General features: G+C 34.2%; 1 pseudogene; it reads left to right on the forward strand.

The window, feature by feature from the left end:
• Positions 1–4,096: 4,096 nt before the first annotated feature.
• On the forward strand, positions 4,097–7,471 carry LOC139876190 (uncharacterized; annotated as a pseudogene).
• Positions 7,472–8,219: the final 748 nt, after the last annotated feature.

An 8,219-nucleotide genomic window follows, 5' to 3' on the forward strand; every position in this document is an offset into this window, starting at 1 on the left:
GTTCAAACCGAGATGATTGCGGACGTGGCCGGGGAGGTCGGGGGTCCGGGAAGAGTCGAGAAGGTGTTGAACGGGTTCAGGATAAAAAAGCCACGTTATATGATACATACAAGTGCATGAACAAACCGATTAAAGTGGTGATTGTTGGAGATAATCGGAATGCCAAGCAAATATGGATTTAATCTAACAAAGTTGTACAAAGATCATCCGTGAGAAAGCAGTAAAAGTTTTTTTTTTTTTAACCCCGACCTCCCATAAGAACATGTTAACTCTAATGTGGATGACTTTATACCGAACCGTGCTTGAGTGTAATGAAGGAAGTAAGAGACAATGTGCTTGCAAAGCCCATTGAAAGTATATCCAACATGAGAAGCCAAGATCCAAACCTAAGTGTTTCCATGTGTCTACACCGATTGAGCTGTATCCAAATTCAGAAAGCATACCAAGATTGCGAGTCTAGGAACCAGTTCCAGCAGGAACAGTTCCAGCAGGAACCAATTGTGGTTAAACACATGGAAATCCAACCCCTCCATAACGATGATGAATAATTATGATCTCCTTGTCGACCTAAAATTCTGAAGAAGGGCTCTCGTTAATCAAAACTAGGACCTAGTTAAGGTTAGACACATGGAAATCCAACCTCTATTTTGAATCAAAGCCAAGTTTATCAAGAATGAAGTCCAAAAATTTCTAACTAACCGAGTCAAAGGATTTATCAAAATCTACTATGAACATCGTATGTTGTACCAAGAAACAATTTCGTTAAGCATTAAATTACAGTTTCATCTCTTATATATGTAAGTGAGTTCAAAATATGATTTGTAAACCAAAGCAATAATTCTATTGAGGGTGTGCTTGGTAGGAGGGTTTGAGGGGTAAGTAATGATAATGATAATAATTGTAGATGCTTGTTTGATTATAATGTAATCAATCATTATAAAGTATGGGGTAACGAAGTATTACCCACTATTTTGGGGTGTATGGGAATGATTGTGTAACTGCAAGATATTACTGGAAAAATATGCGTAACCGTCATTAAATTTGTTTATTCATTTGTTTAATTTTTATCCTGTGGTTAAAACATACGTATAAACATATCAATAAATCTTCATTATTTAATTTAACTCGTGTCGTCTTTAATTCTTCAAGTTTTTTAATTTGATGTCTACTTACAGAAATAAACAACCATCTTAAATTTCGTTTAATAGGACTTGTAAATTGAAATAAAAACTCATAGCATCCAATTTTATCCCTAATTTGATACCCTTTAATATGAGTGTATAGAAATATTTTTTTTTATCGGTCGTAATCTCTTTCTAATATGGCATTAAGATAGAATCACGATAATTTATCGTTTTAAATTTGACATACCTTCACATAAACAAAGTGTTTTTTAGAGTAGTTGTAAAATCTTTGATTTCACACTATTTTTTTAGCCAAGCATTATCAAAGATAATGGTAATACTCATTCCATTCTATAGTATTCCCATTACTATTCCTTTTACCATTACTTGAATTGAACCAAGCACACCCAATCTAGCGTTAAAAGTATTTTTCACTTCCTTTTATATAAATTAAAATTTTAAAAATAATATTGCCACTCTATGAATATAAATACATACTCATGCATATAAACACTCTTGCAACAACATAGTAAAGAATAAAATAATCTAATAGGTAGAGCATTCATTAGAATCGGTAGAGCATTCATTATTTGTGTGTAAACATGCGGAAATTATTTGGAAAAGGGTGTTCGCGTGGTGGGGGAAAAATAATCTACATCAACAAAGTTATGAAGACATATTCAATGACAACTCCAAGAGTGCAACTTCAAGTTGTGGTGCGAAGGTTTGGCAAGCGGTGAAGTGGGTGTGCGGGTATCTCATTTGGAGAAATCGGAATCAAAAGGTGTTCAAACTTAAATGTTGGACTCCTCCGGTCGCTCTAAATGAGATACAAATCTTGAGCTATGAATGGATCTCAAAAAGATGTAAAAATTTGAAGATTGAATGGCATAAATGGCTCCATGATCTGGCATCAGTTTTCGATAAGTCGTGAGGCTAATCCTACTATATTGCTTGTAGAATATGGATGCAATCTTTGCAACTAGTTCACTGTCTTAGGTAATATGTGTAGGACTAGATGTGAGACACCTTTGTTTCAGATACTCTTGTAATTCTTTGTGTATATTTGTGATTGAATAAAAGCTTGCTTTTTTAAAAAAAAAAAAAAAAAAAAAAATTAATCTAATAGGTTGATGCGTAAATTCTTAAATTTATTTGTATAGGTGTACCCAACCAAACATTCTTAAATTTATTTGTATAGGTGTACCCAACCAAAACTTTGTTATCACTCTTTTAACTTTATACTCGTAATTTTATTATTATCACGCTTATCCACTTTAACTTTATAATTTAAAATTCAATATCATCACCCTTTAACTTTATAGATTAATGTTGATATTTTGATTCTTGTAATCTCGTTACTTGCAGCCCACTCAGGTTTCTCTCTGAGACTTTTGGGTGAACAAAGACTTTTGATTAAACATTTACAATAAAAATATATATTAAATATTACAAAACGTGTTGCATGTGAACATAAAAGTCCATGAGTTGAATTCGAGTCCTACATGTTGGCGTTCAAGTTTAATTGTTTTTGTAATACGTCAGTAGTACTAAAAACTGTTGAAGTATAATCTCAAAATAGTTAGCACAACGGATAGTCGGTATAAGGGCGAGTCAGCAGAAGGTTGCACAAAGACCAAACACAAAAAACACTTAGATAGTTTATGTTTATTTCTACAAGATATAAGTTATTCCTTGAACTGCCAAAACAATGGACGTTCGCTGAAGTCGAAGATAAAGTTGAAGATCAAAGATCAATTGGTTTTACATGAAGATAACATAGAGAATAAAGATATCAAGCGCTTATAGCCTACTGGCATGTGAGGAGCCTATTTAACCTATAAGTCGGGGGGTTCAAGTCTAATGGTAGGAATGTATATATTCGTTGGATAAATTCGTGTAGAGTGTCTGAGTTTGCCTTAGAAAAACATAGAGAATAAAGTCTAAATTGCGATTACAGATTCCTTCAATAATGTCAACACTGAAGGGATAAATTATTCTTTAACCAGAGGATGGTAAAATATGTTTTGTTTTACTGCAACGATTAATTAAGTATATTTAGGGAAGATATGTTTGTTTATAGGAATATCCCAAAATAGCTACCTGCACTGATTAAGCAAGAACCCAAATTTCAGTATCTATTCCCCATGGTGTTTAAAAAACCATAAATATAAATTTTTTAGCAAAACAAATATGAGATCATCTTGATATAACATATGAAGGGGGAATGAAGTAAAAGGCGGAACAATACCATTTCCTTTTGGAATACTAGATGTTCTTCTCATATAAAAATACATCTTTGGTACAAACTTATACCAAATTCACATCCATACTTAGTGGTTTGCAAGCTGTGAATGTTTGAATACGATAACTTCGCTGTTATCAATAAATATATTGAATATTGAATTGATGAATATTGATTCACTACCTCCAAGCATGGAAAAAGTGACATCATCTTTAATGGTGACTCAAACTTTCCAAATTTATTATTTTGCATTGACATCATCTTTAATAGTGATCTATCATGAACCATGAGATATCTAACGCTATGCTTGAGCATAAATTTTAAGAGAACTGGAATCTACCAACCAATGCTTCAACCTCTTCTAGGACTGCTGATAATTCTCTTTAGGCAATTCTCACGTCGATTGTGGACATGAGTGATCTTGAAATTATGTTTCGGCCTAACAAATATTTCTTACCATGGTTTTTAGTTTTTAGTCCATTGCTTTAGCCTTGGTAGGCATTACAAAATAAGTCATGATTCATGCATGAAGGTATATGGCAATATAATATATAGTATATTTTTTCTATAAAACTTTATGGATTATAAAATTACAACTGATTGCCCAACATATCTTTTAACCTGTTTATTGTGTCACTCACCTTAGAAACTTTCCTTATCACACTCCAAACAAATCTTGATTCACTGTATTAATACGAAAGCAAGATTCTTTAAGAAGATTGCATCAATGAAAAAACTGTGTTCACTACATCATAAATATGTCATCTTTTCTAGTTTCGTTTTGGTTTTCTTTGTCCCATCGGTTTCTTCTGTCAATGCTGGAAATGAGACTGATCATTTGGCCTTGTTATCGGTCAAAGCGCATATAAAATCAGACCCATATCAAATCATGCCTACATGGAACGATTCGACCCATTTCTGTAACTGGACAGGTGTTGTGTGTAGTATAAGGCACCAACGAGTTGGCAGACTCAATTTGTCGTCAGGTGGATTTTCGGGTACAATATCACCTGCAGTTGGTAACCTGTCGTTTCTTAGAATGCTTGTGCTACGCAACAATAGTTTTACAGGCAAAGTCCCACAAGAAGTTGGAAAATTATCGAGATTAAGAAGGCTAATACTTTCGAACAATCTTTTATCATGTGAAATTCCTTCGAATATATCTGAGTGTCTACATCTTAAAGTACTTGATCTTGGTGGGAACGATTTTGTAGGTACTTTTCCTAATGAATTTGAATCGTTGCGTAAGCTACAGTTTATTAATATCCACTCGAATAATTTAAAAGGAGAAATACCCAAGTTTATTGGAAACTTTACGTCCCTTAAGCTTATATCTGGGTCAGGAAATAATTTTCATGGAAGTATTCCAGATACTCTAGGCCAGTTATCTAATTTGTTTTTTTTCGGGTTCGGAAGTAATAATCTTTCGAGCGTTTTACCTCCTTCATTTTTTAATATTTCATCCTTGAAGGAAATAGATTTGCCCAACAATCAAATCGGTGGGAATTTGCCACAAGAGATCGCACATAGATTTCCTAATCTGGTATCTCTAAACATTCCAATAAATAAGTTCACTGGATTTATTCCAGTTTCTTTAACTAATGCTACGAATCTTGAAGTTATAGCACTCAATGAAAATGAGTTTACTGGAAGCGTACCAAGTTTTGACCGGTTAACAAGATTGACGTGGTTTGAAGTTAGTAATAATCATCTTGAAAATGGGAAATTCAACAACTTGAATTTTGTATCCTCTTTAACTAACTGTACTAATTTAAAAGTTTTAGGTTTCGCTGATAATAATCTTGGAGGAGTTTTGCCAAAATCGATGTTTAACTTCACTCAACTTACGGATCTCATAATAGGAGGAAATTTGATTTCTGGGAGTATCCCTTATGAGATCGGACAACTTGTTAAAATAACTAGATTGTTTCTATACCCAAACCGATTCAGTGGTACAATTCCGATTTCAATTGGGAAACTCATAAATATTGGTGCGATGTCTCTTGCAGGAAACTTATTATCTGGCTCTATACCATCATCTTTAGGTAATCTTACCCTGTTAAGCAGCCTCAATCTACATACTAATAATCTTGTGGGACCGATACCATCAAGTTTATCAAACTGTACAGGCTTGCAGCTCTTGGATCTTCATAGAAATAATCTCAGTGGATTCATACCTAAGGAAATTTTAGATCTTTCTTCCTTGGCAGCATTAGACCTTCTTGACAACCATTTTGTGGGTCATCTTCCTTCCGAAGTAGGAAAGTTGCGAAATATGGTTTGGCTTAAGATTTCAAATAACATGTTGTCAGGGTCGATTCCATCTAGTCTAGGAGCTTGCACGAGTTTGGTTGTACTATCTATTTCGGGGAGCGTTTTTGAAGGTGAAATTCCGTCCACATTTAGCTCGTTGAGAGGGCTAGAAGTTCTTGATCTTTCAAGAAACAACTTAACCGGGACAATCCCCGAGTTCCTAGGAGATTTTGTGTTCTTCGACAGTTTGAACTTGTCTTTTAATGGTTTCGAGGGAAAGTTGCCGAATAAAGGAGCTTTTAGAAATGTAAGTAAAGTTTCCATTAATGGAAATGCTAAACTTTGCGGCGGATTTCCCGAATTTTAGTTGCCCGAGTGTTCAATTTATCAAGAATCATCCAAGAAAACCAAAATTTCTCGTACCATGATAATCATGATTCCAATACTTTGTGCGATCTTTGTACTAGTCGTGGCTCTGGTTTTTTATTTGATTTTTAAACCAATATATAGTAACAAGGCTTCCTCAGGGACTAATTCGGACAATGAAAAATTTCCACGAATTTCTTATAGAGTCTTACATGAAGCAACTGATGAATTTTCGTCGGCAAAATTGATTGGTCATGGAAAGTTCAGTATCGTTTATAAGGCGATTTTGAACCAGAACAATGGACCGGAAGCTGTTGCTGTTAAGGTACTAAGACTTGCAGTTCATGGTGCTGATAAGACGTTCGTAGCAGAATGTGAAGCTTTAAGAAAGATTAGACACAGAAATCTTGTGAAAGTCATAACTTCTTGTTCAGGTGTTGATTATAATGGTAATGACTTCAAGGCTCTTATCTACGCTTATATGGTCAATGGCAGTTTGGATGAGTGGTTACATCAGAATCACGCAGTTAATCAAGATATCGAGGAGGAAACAAGGTCTCTAAACTTTATTCAGAGGCTGAACATTGTGATAGATGTGGCTAGCGCGCTAGTTTATATTCATTGCCAATGTGGATCACCATTGCTTCATTGTGATATTAAACCTAGTAACGTTTTGTTAGATATCGATTTGGTTGCTCATCTTGGTGTAAAAGGCACGATTGGTTATGCTGCTCCAGGTAATTTGTTCACAGTTACTTATTCTACAAAAAGATGATTCTTTTTAAACTATTTATGTTACCTGGTAACTTTTTACTCTGATTATAAGTTTTAACGGCGGCTCAGTTGACCGTTTTCGCCCTTCCCGTAGCCACTCCCAACATGTTTACATAGTGAGGTTGAAACCGAGACCTTTTTTTACGCCTTACAACTAGGCCACCTTGGTGATGGTTATTTTCCCAAAATAATCATGCGTATTTTATTTTACAAGTGTGTATAGACAGTATAGTTATAAGGTTTTCCCTAACCCCATGCTCTAAGTACGCGACCCAGTCGGATTACTCTGTGGCCGTTTCCAACCCTTCCTGGATATCTTGTGATGGTTTATATTTTACAAGTGTGGTTGTTTATAAATACAGAATATGGATTGGGTAGTCAAACATCAACATACGGTGATATCTACAGTTTCGGGATCCTCATACTAGAAACATTTACAGGAAAGCACCCAACTCATGAAATGTTCAGTGATGGTCTGAGTCTTCATGGTTTTGTGAAGATGGCTATACCTGAACGAGTTATGGAGATAACTGATCTCATCCACCTGAGAACGTATAAGTCCATCAAGGAGTGCCTAACTGCAGTTTATCAAATTGGGATTAATTGCTCAATGGAATCGCCAAGAGATCGGATGGACATCAACGATGCATTTAATCAACTGCAGTCTGTTAAGAAAAATTTCCTTGATAATAGGAGTAACTTGGCGTGAAGACACAAATTAAGTACAAGTCCTCCGAATTATTATAGAATAAAGCTACTGTTTGATTTAGGTTCTGAGGTTAAATGAAGGTGTAGACAAGTTATTTGTCCAACCTTTTAGTTATCAAAACATCATATATTCATATTCATAATAATGCGTCGCTATTATAACTGTAGAATAATATGTGTATTGTAAACAAATTTGTAAATTTGATTTCATTAATGTGAAAATAATCTTTTGAATAGTTTATAAAGGTCAGTTTCTCATTAACCTTCCTCAATCATCTTTTTTGGTAATCAAATCCAATCCACAACAAAACAAAATGAACATGTAGTTGCATGGTGTTTTTGTTCATTTTATGAAGATACCATCATTTATGTAAATCCTATGAAACATTCTTTCCAGACAGTTTATAAAGTTCATTTTCACCTTAACCTTACTCACCTATCTCTTTAAGTATCAAATACAACCCACAAAATGAATATGTAGCTACGCGTGTTTTCGTTCTAGTTTAATAAAAATAACATCATTTATGTAAATCCTAAAAGTGTTCACTCAGCTAAATTTGATATGTAGATGTAATAGATATAAAAAAAATGAGTTTAAATGTCCATATTCTTATAATTCCAGTATGATTGTGTTACATACAGTAAAACTGAGAAGTGAAACTACAAAACTTTGGTGCATATTTTGAACAAATATCAACAAACACAAACTAAATAAACAAAGACCAAGTAAGACTGAACAACACAAACAA

Source organism: Rutidosis leptorrhynchoides, chromosome 11 (genome assembly GCF_046630445.1).
Source record: "Rutidosis leptorrhynchoides isolate AG116_Rl617_1_P2 chromosome 11, CSIRO_AGI_Rlap_v1, whole genome shotgun sequence".
NCBI classification, from domain to species: Eukaryota; Viridiplantae; Streptophyta; class Magnoliopsida; order Asterales; family Asteraceae; genus Rutidosis; species Rutidosis leptorrhynchoides.